Source organism: Falco punctatus (genome assembly GCF_963210335.1).
Source record: "Falco punctatus genome assembly, chromosome: 7".
Taxonomy (NCBI): Eukaryota; Metazoa; Chordata; class Aves; order Falconiformes; family Falconidae; genus Falco; species Falco punctatus.
This window is the reverse complement of record NC_137587.1, coordinates 37,569,198-37,584,323: the sequence shown is the minus strand read 5'-3', so window position 1 is coordinate 37,584,323 and position 15,126 is coordinate 37,569,198.

The window sequence follows — 15,126 nt, the reverse complement described above, 5'->3', positions numbered from 1 at the left end:
AGCAACACCCGGCGTTGCCCGCAGGCGCCCTCGGGGACGCTGGGGTGGTTTTGCTGTGGAGGCGGCACGGCCGCAGGTGCTTTTCCCGTTGGTTACTCTCAGTGTCCCGGGAAGAAGGTGATGGTTTTGCTTCGGCAGAGCAGGCGGAGGGCAGAGGTGACGCTCCCGCCTCTGTAAGCACCCGCAGCGCCGTGGGGCGCGCACCGGCCGCGGGACTTTGGCAGGGGGAACCGAGGCTGGAGGGGGAATTCTGTGATGGAGGCTGGGTCCCTCGGCAGGGCTAACTGTGCCTCTAATATATTTTAACGCCCTTGTCTTAGTTCCACATTGAACTAAGTGAAAGATCCCTACTGTTCCACAGGTTTACACATAACATGGAAGACCTGCATAAGAACGCAGTGACTTGTCACAACAGCTATTTTTCTGCGGCTTTCAATTTCATTCCCACTCTTTACCAGAAGAGAAGGAATGGTCATGGTATTTTCTTCATGTTGCTTTCATGTTCCACTAGGTAGAATTTAAGCCCAGAAATGAAAGACTTGAAGGAATTGGAAGTCTGAGATGGGAAAAGAAAAAAAAAAGTCAAATACAGCCAAGCAATAAAATGTACATTGAAAATCATCAGGGAACAGTGACAGCTTAACTTCATGTAAGAGTTACTACTGTCTAGGTAGAATTTTTTAATGGTGTGTTATCATCCGAGCTCCAAATAGGATAGAATGGTACAGGTGGAAGGGACCAATGATGATCATCCAGTCCAGCTGCAGTATAAATGGGGTATGAGTCAGAAGCTAATGGAAACATATGGAGGTACAGTGTAAATCAAAATGTGCAGCCTCACCTAAACAGTAATACCTAAAGTACACAAGGAAAGCAGAGCTTACATCTACCCTCATGTACAACAACATTGAGCAAGTCTGCAAAATGTCAGATGTGAGAATGAGTCGGGTGAGAAAGCAAGACTCCTAAGAAGCAGGAAGGTGGAAAAAGAGTCAAAGCTAATGCTGTTGTCAAAGAGGCAGAAGAACAAGAGTCGTCACAGAAGTCCGCAAGAAACAAAGTTAGGGGAGCATGGATTGCCGGGAGACTGAAAATACAGAGTCACTGCTGGATTTGAAAACATGAGGGAAAAGAAGCATACTTTCTGAATACCACTCACTATATCTTACACAGGTCAAACTGTCCAACAAAAAACAGTTGTGGTAGTAGTAGTATTTCAGAGCAGCAGCTTCTTGTGTTCTTCATTTAAAACATTTCTCTGGCAATTTTGTATTAATTGTTTACCAAAATACTTTAGTTTTGACAGGCAATACAGGCTAACTATGTATAATGTGAAAAATGTGTTTGCACAGTAATATGGAAGGGGAAAAAAGAAGATTGAAGGGCATTCCTTTATACAGACTGCATTTTAAAAGTAAGAGTCATGTCAGTTGGTCCACAGGTTCAGAGTATTTTCACAAATATGCAAGAGATTTAATTAAAAATAGAACATGCCCTAATTACATAATTATGCAAGAGAACTGATTCAAAGGAACCATTCCTGTCTTTTGAATAAACAATATTCATTGCTTTCTTCCTATCACACATTTGCTTTAAAAGATTTCCTGCAATTAGCTGCTTACCCGAGGGAATCTGAGCATTTCCGAACAAAGCAACTACTCCAGCTATGACCCTGATTCATAATACGCTGGCTAATCAAGTATATGCATGCTGGCAATTTCCCACATAAGCAGCACACACTATAAGCTCCCTCCCGCAGAAAGGTTGATTAGCTCAATGGAACTGAAGTGCAGTATTACTCCCCTCTGTTTATGGCACACAGCAGAAGATACACACAGGAGAGAAGTGGTGAGTGTGCTTCTGCCTGACCTGAAATACGGTTAAGAGTTCCTCTGCATTGGAATCTTGTTTTTCCTGTCTCATCTACATAAGAATTACCCAAGTTCATCTAGCAGCAAAAACTATTTATTGCCCACATTTCCATTTTCTCTTAAGGAACTAGTTATGCTATATGTCCTGCTTTTAGGATGAAATATCTAGACATCTGTCTCCAGAGTATTTGTCTGCCACCAACAAGGTCACCGTGGCTTTCTGCAGATGTCTGAGTGGATATTAAAACAGAACCTGAAAACATATGATTTATAATGCTGGATTCTTTATTCTCAATATAGCCATTTCCCTCCTCTCCCAGAAAGAGAGGGAGATTTGTAATTCACAGTAGGAGAGAAAAAAGCAAACAGTTCAGCTAATGCAGCACAAAACTCTTAGGTTTTTGAGGTGCAACAGTGTGAGAAATACATGCAGCAAACCAAGATTTTGTTTAACTGACATCCACAAATTGAGCAAGCCTCTATAAAGAAATGCAGGTTCACTTAGTTTAAGAAGTGTGGGTCAATTTACTTTACCATTGTTATTAACAAAAATATATCCTGGCTTAGAGAATCTCTCCTCCAAAAGAGACAAAAGTTTTTAAAATCTAATCCTAAAGTCTACAAACTCTGTGACTTAGTTTTGTAAATATGGGCTACATTAAAGCACTACGTTGGAATAATTTCAGCTTCTGCTAAAGTGCTGTTTAAAAGCATCCTAGCAATAATAAATATTGAAAGGCCAGATTCAGCAACCTGTCTGGCTTTTCATCATAATCACTTGACAGTTGCATATGCTTTTAGTTTGTATTTCCTATAAGAGTGTCCTTTACAGAAAAGAGGAAACATAAAAATCAGTGCTCAGGAGTCAAAAGTGTCATGTATGCAGTCCCAGACACAATTTTAGCCTAACTCCTTTGTGTGTATGCGCAATTACTGCATGCACAACTACCTTTTTATCAGGGAGTTCAGGCACTTTGGAGTAAAAGGACTGTATTTTGTTTGCCTTAACTCATTGTCATAGTCAAGATGCCTGAACACGCTGTCAGGAACCCACTGTTGGGCATGGCATTAAGGTTCTAAGTAAAATAAACACTGGCCATCATCCTGCTTCCCACGTCAATAAGCTTTATTTACATGCAAGTGAATTCTCCTTTTTCATAGTCACAAGGATTTCTAGAAAGCTGTAATAAATGAAAGCCAGTGTGCTTTTCCCTGCCTTTTTCTACCCACAGAGGAGTAACAAAGAAATAAAGCATGCAGTGTTAATTCAGCTCTTTACAGGCCATTTCATTAGTTAATTTCTGTTACTTTTTTTAAACAGAGCAGGATGCTTGCACTGGACATTAACATTTTGCTAACCAGAATTCTTTTCGTCTCCCAGCTATTACAGCACTATGCTACTGTTAAATCCAAAAGATACTAACTGAAAGGTTTAAGAAGCCCATTCAATTAGCTTTAAAATGGTTGTATTATGAAAAACAGACTTAAACACCTCAGGTAATACAGTTAAAGTAACCACTTGAAAGCTAGAACTATTAGAGAATTTGCATGTCAATATTAACGTGAAATAAAAATACTAGACAATTTCAGCAATACAGCTATATTTATATATCCCAATCTGCACAGTCATCTTCAAAGTAATAAGTGATCAAGGAGCTAAGAATTGCACCCTTTGACAAACTATAATACTCTATGCTATACAAATTTACAGACACTCAGTATTTTTCAAGATACTTTTAAGCATCAAAATTCCCAAGAGCTTATGACAAGAATTAGTCTTGTATCTTTACTCCCTGCATTCAAGGAGTAGGTTCTACAAGGGAATGCTTAAATCAATACATACTTACTGTGTTCAACCAGCAATTTCTGTTCCTTCTTTACTTCTGCTGTACCTGTCATTTCATTGAAAGATGAAGCAACTTCCTTACTTGCTTCCGTGTTCTGTAGTCAGCTGATGGTTGACTACCAGCATCTTTCTGGCTTGGAAAGACTCCTCCATATTCACTCTGCATGACTTTTAGCGCTTATACATGAAGAAAGATAGCATTCCGTTCATGCTCCTCCTTTCCTTCCTCTATGCTTTCGCTTTTCAGTGAGTTTATTCTCTCTTGGGGTTTCAGTTGCTCATTCAGTGTTATGAGAATTACTAATCACTGCATATGAGTCACGGGAAGTTACATTTATTTCTGTATTCACCTACCTCAGTCACTGAATGATTGCAGAAGTGTATTAAATCCTTCAGAGGAAATAAAAACCATTCTGTTGGTGGAATATCACAATTTTGGCCATAACTACAGTAAGAACATTCAGTGTGTGATACCTCACCCTCCCATACCTTCACTTCCCGACTATGACTGTGCTCTCTTTCTTTACCTTGCTTTTGGGATAAGGCCTAGTATTGATAGGGAAAAAGTTTATTCCACAAACGCAACAAACAGACACTTCCAAACACAAGATCTTTGATAGTCTGTATTCAAACCCAGCAACACTTAGCTAAAAGCAGAAAATGGAAGGATCGCCTCTGCTGATTTCTAAGTGCCTGCTTTATTACTGCTTACGTTATCCCCTTCCTTTTCTTTGAACGCTAGCTGTTTGATACCTATATGGTTTGTCAGCATTCCTGCAAGGAGATTTGCTAACTCATCAGGCTTTGCTGCCAGATTACTTGCAATTAGATTAGTGAGACCCTTACCTTGATAATCTTGGTAGTTATTGGAGGGGGGTTTCTATGGCAAAGGAGACCTTTAGGTACCTTTTTCTCATTAAATTCTCCAGAGTTTCATTATGAAAAGTGTTTTTTCCCTATAAAAAGCCTTGTGAGGGCTGTGATTTTAATTTCAGTCACACATCAGTGTAAATCTGGGAAAATGTCATTAACCAGTATAAAATTTTGGGGGGTTTGGCAAGTGAATCTTTGAAAGCGTAAGAAAGGCATTAAATTTTCCAACCAACTTTAGGCAGAGGCACAGACTGGGACATAAACTTGTCTTGGCACCAGGGGAACTGGTGCTTCCTCATAGAGATATAGAAGATGTAGTCTCTTTATTCTCAGTAAGATTCCTACATACACTTACAAAAGAAGGAAGCTGTGATTTTTTAGATGATGCCTTTTATTAAAGCTCATGCATATGCTGATCACAAGAAATGCTAATGCCAGTGTATGCCCGTATGTGACCTTTTCCAAGTAGAAATTTGCACCTACCAATGAAAAGAGAACTAAGTCTCAAAAAACTAAAAGGCATTACAGATAACCATCCTATCTGGTCTTTTTCTAAATGTAGTTATCAAAAGGTAATTATCAAACTCTATTGAAAACCAAGCAGGCACTTTGCCCTTCTAAGAACCCCACTCGTCCAGTGTTCAGTCTCAAAGGTAATATATACATACAGCTACAGTGCCAAATGGTGTCATTTCTTTCTAGCTTTTTTCCCTTGCTAGTGATCAGCCTCATTTCTCTACATGTTTGCATTTCTAAGGAAGTCCTCAAATGTAACACTTCTCTTTTACATGCTTGATTAAATTATGTAGAGAACGAAGATTCTTCCCTGGGTAATCCTCTTAGCTGGTCCTTCCTCCACGCGCCTGTGTATGAGAGTCTGCACTCCTTTTTCCCCTCCTGACGGTCAATTTGCTTGGCTAAACAAACCAAACTCTTAATCTCACTACGAAAGATTCTACATCTCCCTGACCGTTCAACTTGCCCTTTTCTGCTCCCATTTGCTTCCTCTTTCTTGAGCCTAATGTGCTGCGAGTATTTGTGCCATGGTCACTATTGAAAATGATTGTTCCCAAGTCTGATTTATCAGTTAACCTCCTTTCACTTCATGTATTGCTTTCCTACACATGCCGCAGTAATTGCCAAATGCCTCAACTAATACTCTATATGAAATTACACCAAATTCATGTGGCATCCATGTAGTTTTTTTAAAATCTAAGGAATTTTTTTATTTTTTATGGGAAGCCATTTTACATCTGCCTTTCATTGCCGGAGTTTACTTTGGTTAAGCGGGTACTCAAACCAAGGCAGGACTCAGCTGCACTGGGCTGACAAATTCGTGGTAATACGTTTTGCCCGAAGGGAAAGGGAAATGGAAATGTTTCTGCTGGGTGACAGTTGTTTCTGTAGTTTCTGTGCCAATGACCAATTTTGTCTCTACAGAAAATGGCTTCTGTGAATATGCCTGTGGCTAGATGGACGGTATACAGTACGTGGGGCTGAGAAGGGCAGAGTCACTCTAGAAATCAATAGCAAACAGAACTGCCTGTGCCAGATATTTTGTGCCTCATCCTGTCTACTTGGGAAATAGAGCAGATGCAGGATAAAGAGAGATGATCTTATTCCCAGGGGTTTGGATATGAATGTACTGTGAAGTTTTTCCTTCAGTTTCAGATGTTGTAATTCCCGTCTTTCCTGTTCTAATTCAGTCTTTTTTTATCTGCTTTAATGAAACATTTTTTTTTCACTTCACAGAGAAATCCATTGCAAAGTCTTAAGTTCAAAGACATGCCAAGGACATGCCAAGGACTCACTCTTCACTTCTCCGGTGTCTTCACAGTGGTACAGAAAAAAATTGATAAGTACATCGCTGCTATCAACTCTTAGACTTAAAACATTGGTGAGGTGATTGTGTAATTCACTCCTACAGGATGGATGGTGTGTTTGATCTCAACAAACTTGTCTGTCAGTTACCTGAGAGCAAATATTCTTGAAGAACTCAATCTTTGGGCAGTCTCCCAAAGGTCTAGATCAGAGTCTGATGAACAGTCTCATCAAACCCAGATGAAAAGGGTTTGAGAGAAGGGTTTGAAATCATCTCTGTGCCCTCCCAATCCTATGCTATTCCCTGCTCCCTGAGTGACTTACACAACCACAAGGACCTAGCTTCCATGTGATAGTTCTGCACAGGACCTCCATGGGGGTCCATCTGTAACCCAGCCCACACACACTTGGTATACCCCCTATATTAGGGGATGTGAAAGGAGACCTTAGAAACTAGCCTTGTAGGTGTCAGTTTCTGAAGAAATTAATTCCTCATACATCTGTGCACAGGTGTTTTGGAGACCCGTGTACAAAAAAAACAGTGAGGGGATGCTATCTATTTGTTAAATCTGGCAGATTCTGCTGCATCACATCATGTTCTGAAGGTTTTCCTTGTGCCAAAAAGGCTAGACTCAGTTTAGGTGCATTGTAATTTATGCAGAAACTGGCTAAGGCAGCAGTTACCTCATCAGTGTGTAGATCATCACAGACATTCTAAGGCTGCAATTTTGCTTCAGAGGACAAATAACTGAATATAGGAATTTAAAGCAGGACTCCCTGACTTTTGTCTTTGGTGGCCAGCTGGGCATAGTACGATTCGCAGAAAGTAGAGCTTGTAGTAATTTCTTTCAAGGAAAATATCCATGCCACCACGGTTCTCTACACCACCAGTGTCACCTAAAACACCTGGACCGTTCGAGGAGATTACACAAAGCAGTTCACTCCATCACATCAGTTAACAACAGTCTCCTGGGGAAGTTCTGGGGAACTTCCATATGCCGTACTTTACATTTTGAATCTGTGTATTCTAACGTAAAATTATTTTTTAATATTTAAAATAAAAATTATGCTTTAATGAAAGCTGAAATACATTGAAATTGTTTCAAAGACATATATAGTGCAGTTTTACATCGTTTATCAAACCGTAGGTATTGAAAATAAAGCGACTGTAAACAGGAACTGAAACATGCCTCAATAAACACTAGGAGAAAGCTGGGAACAGCTGATACATATAAATTAGCCATGAAAGTGAAATGTACTGCCTACACAGTGTTACACTTGTTATTACATGCTGACGGGTCACAAAGTACACTATCACCATATGTTATAAAACTGTCATGACTCACATGGAATAGGCTGATGAATAATAGTATCTTCCCTCATCAGCGTCTAACAGTGACCAGAAATCTACCCAGTAAATGGTTCTGTTGTGGGCAACAATTTAACATGCCCCATATCCTTATAACTAACTACATAACCGTAAAATGTTACTGCCAGGTTTATTGTGCACCAATGCAGAAAGCACTCTAAATATATTTAAAGGAAGATTCACACATTTGTCATTTCCCATCCCACTCATTTTGCAACCAAAGGAGGCTGGAATGCTGTGTTACCGGCATTCTCATTAATTTGAATTATCTTCTTTCCCTTTGAATTTGTGGTTGTAAACTCTATTGAGTAGTGCCCAAAACCAAAGTTCATATTGTAAATAAGTGAGGTTGTTTTTCTAATTTACGTGCAAACATATAATACAACTAAAAGTTAGTTGAAAAGACATTAAGTACAAATGAAATTGAACATTGAGTGCTAAGTGGCTGTTAGAGAATATCTATAAATTATAGACTCAAGACAGTAAGTACTAAACTTCTTTGCTGCTTTTAGAGAAAGCGTGAACCTGATGATTCAAAAGCCTGAGAAAAATCTTTCTAAGAAGGAAGCATGCTCTGTCCAGTGGCAACTCTTCAGGCACATTCTCCCATCATCAGCCTATTTTGCTTAGTCTCATGGCAGCCGGATTTATGGCTGCGATGCCGTGGTAACTGTTAAGCATTCCCAGCAAGCCTCCAGGTGTCACACTGAATAAACCTCTCTTTCCCCAGCAGCAAAAGCAGCACTAGAGAAGCCGCAGCAGAGGAGCATAGCAAATGAATTAATTTTGAGCATCTCTTGTAAATTAAAATTGCTCAGTAATCCTACAGCAGAGCTGATTTTTCCTTTGAAGCGGGCTTGAGTTCTCCTTTGATACAAACTAGCACCTGTGGCTATTTACTCATATGCCAGTTTAGTATTTTGTTCTGGTTTTCATAGTGGAATTTTTCAGGAGGCCTGGGGAAATGGGAGGCTTTCCAGACATGACATTGAAAGTATTATTTTGGTAAATGTGAGCAGAATATTGGTAAATTCAGAAGACATTTTGTTACATACTCATTGGAATTTAGTTTCCATTTTGTCTTTCAATCTCATACAATTCTGGACAAGTAAAGAGTTTTCTACCTATTTATAGTTTTGATGGCTATTAAGGTCAGAACTGTCTTGACTTGGTTTGTTACGTAATATTTATGCTGTGTCATACCATCTGTTTTCTATATGACATTCCTGAATAATAAAATCACTTGGAGAGCAATCGAGGCAGTCAATTAATTTCTTTTGAAATTTGCAATTAATGGGTTTTGTCTTCTAATATAGCCTTGACCACAATATCTGTTTTGTAAAACATCCCCTCCTCCCCCAAATAATCTAGATTTCTAATCATTCAAATCATTCTAGAAATGAAAATCTGTAACTTTTCTGGAACCCTTTAAAAACAGCCAATGTATACTACACACTGATCATTAGATGAAAAAATTTTCCACAGCAGGGATTTCTTACAAAGATAGAGCCAAAATTTGTCACCAGGAAGTTCTTTAGCAATAAGGTATGAATAGTGACCTGAATTTCTTATGATTCTGAAACTTGCATTTTGCCTGTTAATGTATTTTGGCTCAGATGATGAAAGTTAACACAGCCAATTCTGCAGCTGAATCATATCAGTGGGTTCTTTGGAGGCAGTGGTGTGAACAGAGTATTGCTGAATGCCAGCAGTTCTTGACTGGCATGGGAGCTGCTGGAAACTCATGCCACTCATGGTCCAGCAAAGTAGCTTCAGGGCTACTCCAGCTTAGGCTGAAGGCCAACTGCATCCTGGCAGTCTCAGGAGATGCATACAGTCACTCTTGCTGCCTCCTGCTGTCTCAGGCCCTGGTTACAACACACCTGGGACCACCCCTAAGGGTGAGAATCTGCATGCACCAGAAAGCAGAACCACTGTGCAAAATACAAGGAACTCATTTAAACGGGTATCTGGTTTGAACTAGTAAAACACAAGCAGCTGTATGAAACAGGGACTATGTCTTCAAAGCATTTACATGGCTTCTAAGACTGATTTTGACTGTGGGCAGTACTATAAAATAATATTTCTTCTGAGTAAGATCACACTTAAAAAGCGATCATCTAACTCTTTGCCTTTTCTAGCCAGAAGTATTGCTTTTGCACTTCCACAGCATCTGCTATTTGAATATATCAGTCAATTAAATCTCACAATATGTGGGTAAATCTTAATCTGTTAATGAATGCAAAGTCAAGGCACAAAGAAGTGATTTATATAATAATAAATATTAATGAGTATGTATTCAAGATGATTACATTCCATGGACTTATAAACTCTTTTTAACAAATAAACTCATAAGAAATAAATTATCTTGTATTTCCCTTACTATTTTTTTTCTGAGAAATGAACCTGAATATTCAGTTATGGGGTTATTACTCTGTGAATCAGTTTACAGGAATCAGTGAATATAATTTTTAGTATGAAAATGTTATTCATGCATATTACAGTTCCCGGCATATATTATCCTTTCCTGAAAACATTTCAGTCTCCCATTCTTTATGCAAAAGACTGGCCTATGGGCTCTGTGCAGGATGTAAATTAAATTCTTGTTTGGCTAAATCTGATTACCCTGTAGGATACCAGTCTTAGTCAGTAATAGTGGAAGCTAAAAATTGCAAGCAGAACAGTCCCCTTAAAATGGGGCCAGGAAGGGTCAGCTTCTGAATTAGAAATCTGAGTTTTGAACTAAATTTTAATTTTATCCCTAAGAATGTTCAGTGTAGAAGCTGTCTTCTCAGTAGTTGCTACCATCACTTCTCAAACTCATAATGAAATTGAAAAATGCATTTATTTTTCCTTAAGATGTACAGTTCTTTATTAATCATTTCCAAAGGTACTACAATCACTTCAACCTAACCATTAGTCGGTCTGCCTCTCAATCCCCATTCGATACTTCCTCTTACTCCTCTGGTATTATATCAAAATTAATGCTCCAGTAGAGAAATTCAGTGAATAAGAAAACCCCACAGAGATTATCAGAACATAACCACTGCAAGTCAATACAAACTATCTAAAATTATGTGACTATTGCCAAAATAATGTTGCTTTGTTATGCACTTACTGAGTGCATGAGACAGATTAAAAAGGCACATGGTGACATTACTAAATATGAAATACTGCTGTTCCTTCTGACAGGATTAGCTAAATACCTAAATGATAAGAACGCTCCCCTGTATTTTTCCTATACTCAGAAAATGTGCACAGAAAAGTCACTCTTTGATCTATTTCACTAGCTTCACTTACTGTAGCAGGCCTTTGTATACATAAAAAAAATATTTTTAGTAGTCTGTGGCAGCTCCTTAGTCTTCCTTTGATGTAAAAGGATTTATGATCAATAGTATCTGAAAGCAGCTGGCATTAGTACAGCTGCTCTGAGTCAAGAAAAAAACTACCAAAAGTAATGCAACTCTGGCAAAAACGATAGTCTTTGGCTGCTCAGAAAATGTAATTATCTCAGTAAATGTATGTGGGTTTGGTAATGAGTCTCAACATTTCAGATGGATTATTATTATTAACAACATCTTTTCACAGAGGCTTTATTAGATACTCTAAATCAGAGCTCAACACTTACCTAATAAATACCTCACTCCTTCAATAGGCTTTAGATGAAGGGACCCAGCACTGCACACAGAATCTTAATGAACAGGGGCAGAACCAGGCTTGCCAGAGATAAGCCTGGGGGCAGCACGGCAGTGTTTGAGGGATGGCGTGCTAGCGAGGTCCTTTGGTCTGCCATCTCAGTGGACGTAGAGGATGGAGATCCAAGCGGCATCAAAGACACAAGGGTTACTGATGCATTAGAAACCACGGAAGCGCTTGAGAATGATCCCGTAGGAATTAGGGCTTCTCCCCGCAAAAGGATGGCAGGATCAACAGCCCAACTGAAGTGCATCCACACCAGTGCAAGCAGCATGGGCAAGAGGCAGGAGGAGCTGGAAGCCAGTGTGCAGCAGGAAAACTGATAAACCTGCCATCACAGAAACATGGTGGGATTGCTCGTGCAACTGGAGTGCTGCAGTGGGTAGCTATAAACCCTTCAGAAGGGATAGGCAAGGAAGGAGAGGAGGTGGGGTAGCTCTGTATGTTAGGGAGTGTTCTGGTTGTCTAGAGTTTAATGATGGTGCCAATGGAGTTGCGTGTTTATGGGTAAGAATCAGGGGGAAGACCAACAAGACACCATGGTGGGAGTCTGTTACAGACCACCCAACCAGGATGAAGAGGCAGATGAAATATTCTACAAGCAGCTGGGAGAAGTCTCGCAATTGCTACCCTTGTTCTTGTGGGGGACTTCAACTTACCAGGTGCCTCCTGGAAATACAATATCACAGAGAGGGAAAAGTCCAGGAGGTTCCTGGAGTGTGTGGATGACAACTGCCTTGCACAGCTGGTGAGGGAGCCAGCAAGGGAAGGTGCCAGCTGGACCTGTTGCTTGTGACCAGAGAAGGACTGGTGGGTAACGTGATGGTTGGAGGCCATCTCGGGCACAGCGATCACAAAATTACAGAGTTTTAGAGTCTCGGAGAAGTAAGAAGGGGATCAGCAGAACCTTAAATATCCAAAGGGCAGATCTTGGCTTGTTTAGGAGCCTGGTTGACAGATCCCCTTGGGAGGCAGTTCTGAAGTGCAAAAAAGTCCAGGAAGACTGAACATTCTTCAAGAAGGAAATCTTACATGTGCAGGAGCAGGCTGTCTCCATGTGCCACATCAGCCTGGCTGAACAGAGAGCTTTGGCTGGAACTCAGGAAAAAAAGAAGAGTTTATGACCTTTGGAAGAAGGGGCAACTCAGGAGGACTACAAGGATGTTGTGAGGTTATCCAAAGAGAAAATTAGAAGGGCCAAAACCCAACGAGAAATTAATCTGTCTATTGCCTTAAAAGACAATAAAAAAAAGTTTCTATAAATACATTAGTAACAAAAGGAGGACTAAGGAGAATCTCCAGCCTTTCTTGGATGTGAGGGGAAAAACACAGTGCAGAATGTGCTGATTTTGGCTGGGGTAGGGTTAATTTTCTTCATAGCAGTTAGCATGGGCTGTGTTGGCTTTGTGCTGGGAAGAGCGCTGGTAGCGCAGGATGTTTTCGTTACTGCTGTGCAGTGCTTACACGGGGTCAGGTCTCTTCTGCCTCCCAGCCCACCCCAGCAGTGAGCGGGCTGGGGGTGCACAAGGAGTTGGGAGGGGACACAGCCGGGACAGCTGACACCAGCTGATGCAGGGGATATCCCATACCATACAACACTGCGTTCAGCATAAAAAGCTGGGGGAAGAAGAATGAAAGAGGAATGTTTGGACTTCTGGTGTTTTGTCTTCCCAAGTACCTGTTGTGCATGATGGAGCCCACCTTCCCTTGGAGATGGCTGAACCCCTGCCTGCTGATGGGAAGCGGTGAATGAACTCCTTGTTTGGCTTTGCTTGTGCATGTGGCTTTTGCTTTACTTACTAAACTGTCTTTATCTCAACCCACAAGCTTTCTCACTTTCACTTTTCCAATTGTCTCCTCCATCCCATCAGGGTGGCTGGTCGCTACATGGTGCCACGTAGCTGGCTGGGATTAAACCACGACACAGAGGAGGAAAAGGCTGAGGTACTTAGTGCCACCTTTTGCTTTAATAGCAAGACCAGTTGTTCTCCTGGTACCCAGCCCCCTGAGCTGGAAGACAGGGACAGGGAGCAGAATGAAGCCCCCATAATCCCAGGGGAAGTGGTTAGTGACCTGCTACACCACTTAGACACACATAAGCCTATGGGGCCAGATGGGATCCACCCAAGGGTGCTGAGGGAGCGGGTGGGAGTGCTCACCGAGCTGCTTTCCATCATTTATCAGCAGTCCTGGCTAACCCGGGAGGTCCCAGTTGACTGTATGAGGTTCCACAGGGCTCAGTGCTGGGTCCTGCACTCGGGTCACAACAACCCAATGTAACGCTACAGCCTGGGGCCAGAGTGCCTGGAAAGCTGCCCCGCGGAAAAGGACCTGGGGGTATTGGCTGAATACAGGCCAGCAGTGTGCCCAGGTGGCCAAGACAACCAACAGCATCCTGGCTTGTATCTGAAACAGCGTGGCCAGCAGGACTAGGGAAGTGATGCCCCCCTGTACTCGCACTGGGTTCAGGTTTGGGCCACTCACCACAAGACAGACATTGAGGTGCTGGAGTGTGTCCAAAGAAGGGCAGCAAAGCTGGTCTAGAGAACATAGGAGTGGCTGAGGGAACTGGGGTTGTTTAGCATGGAGACGAGGAGGCTCAGCGGGGACCATATTGCTCTCTACAACCACCTGAAATGAGGTTGTAGTGAGGGGGTGTTCGTCTCTTCTCCCAGATAATGAGAGAACAAGAGGAAATGGCCTCAAGTTGTCCAGGGAAGGTTTAAATTGGATATTAAGAAAAAGTTCTTCACTGAAAAGGGCTGTCAAGTGTTGGAACAGGCTGCCCAGGGCAATGGTGGAGTCACCATCCCTGGAGGCATTTAAAAGATGCGTAGATGTGACACTTAGGGACATGGTTTAGTGGTGGGCTTGGCAGTGCTAGGGTAATGGTTGGACTCCATGATCTTAAAGGTCTTTTCCAACCTAAATTATTCTATTCTACTAAGGCAATGCCATAAAGGCATTAACTTTACCTACAAGCAGCTCAGAGCAGAATCCTAGTGTGATCCATCATATGCTGATTATACTACTTTTGGGTGACCAACTCTAAAATTACATGTTAAGAAAACAGTTATAACTGTGAATTGACTGAAGCTCAATCCAAACCTTCCGTCTGAATTCCTACATCTCCCCATGCCAACAGCAGAACACTTAGATCTGCATGATAATTCAACTGACATGTAACACCTTTTTCCTTGGACTAGTTCTAGTAGTAAATCAATTTCCTGATCTGGTACAGCAGACACAAAAACATCTGTTAATAAAAGTGAGCAGCTCAGAAGATGAAAATGCTTCTTTTGACTAATCTCTACCCACTTAAAGCATATGTGAAACTACCTTAGGGATCTTATGCATAGGGTGTAAGAACATACGGCTATCAGCTACCAGTCCACTGGGGTTCTGGCCTCTGCCTTTCAGGGATATTTTCTTGTGTTATCCAATCATTCTTTTACATTGTAACTATTTAATAAGTGTGCATTTGCATTGTGGTCAAAGCTTATATACTGTAAGATACAATCTACTGTAAAGCTCTGAAGAATTACATTACATACCCACAGCAGTGTACTTCAAAAACTTATTTTCCTGAAGAAACATGGCATTTTCTAACTTTCTAATAAATATATAACTTTTACAGTACCAGTGCAGTA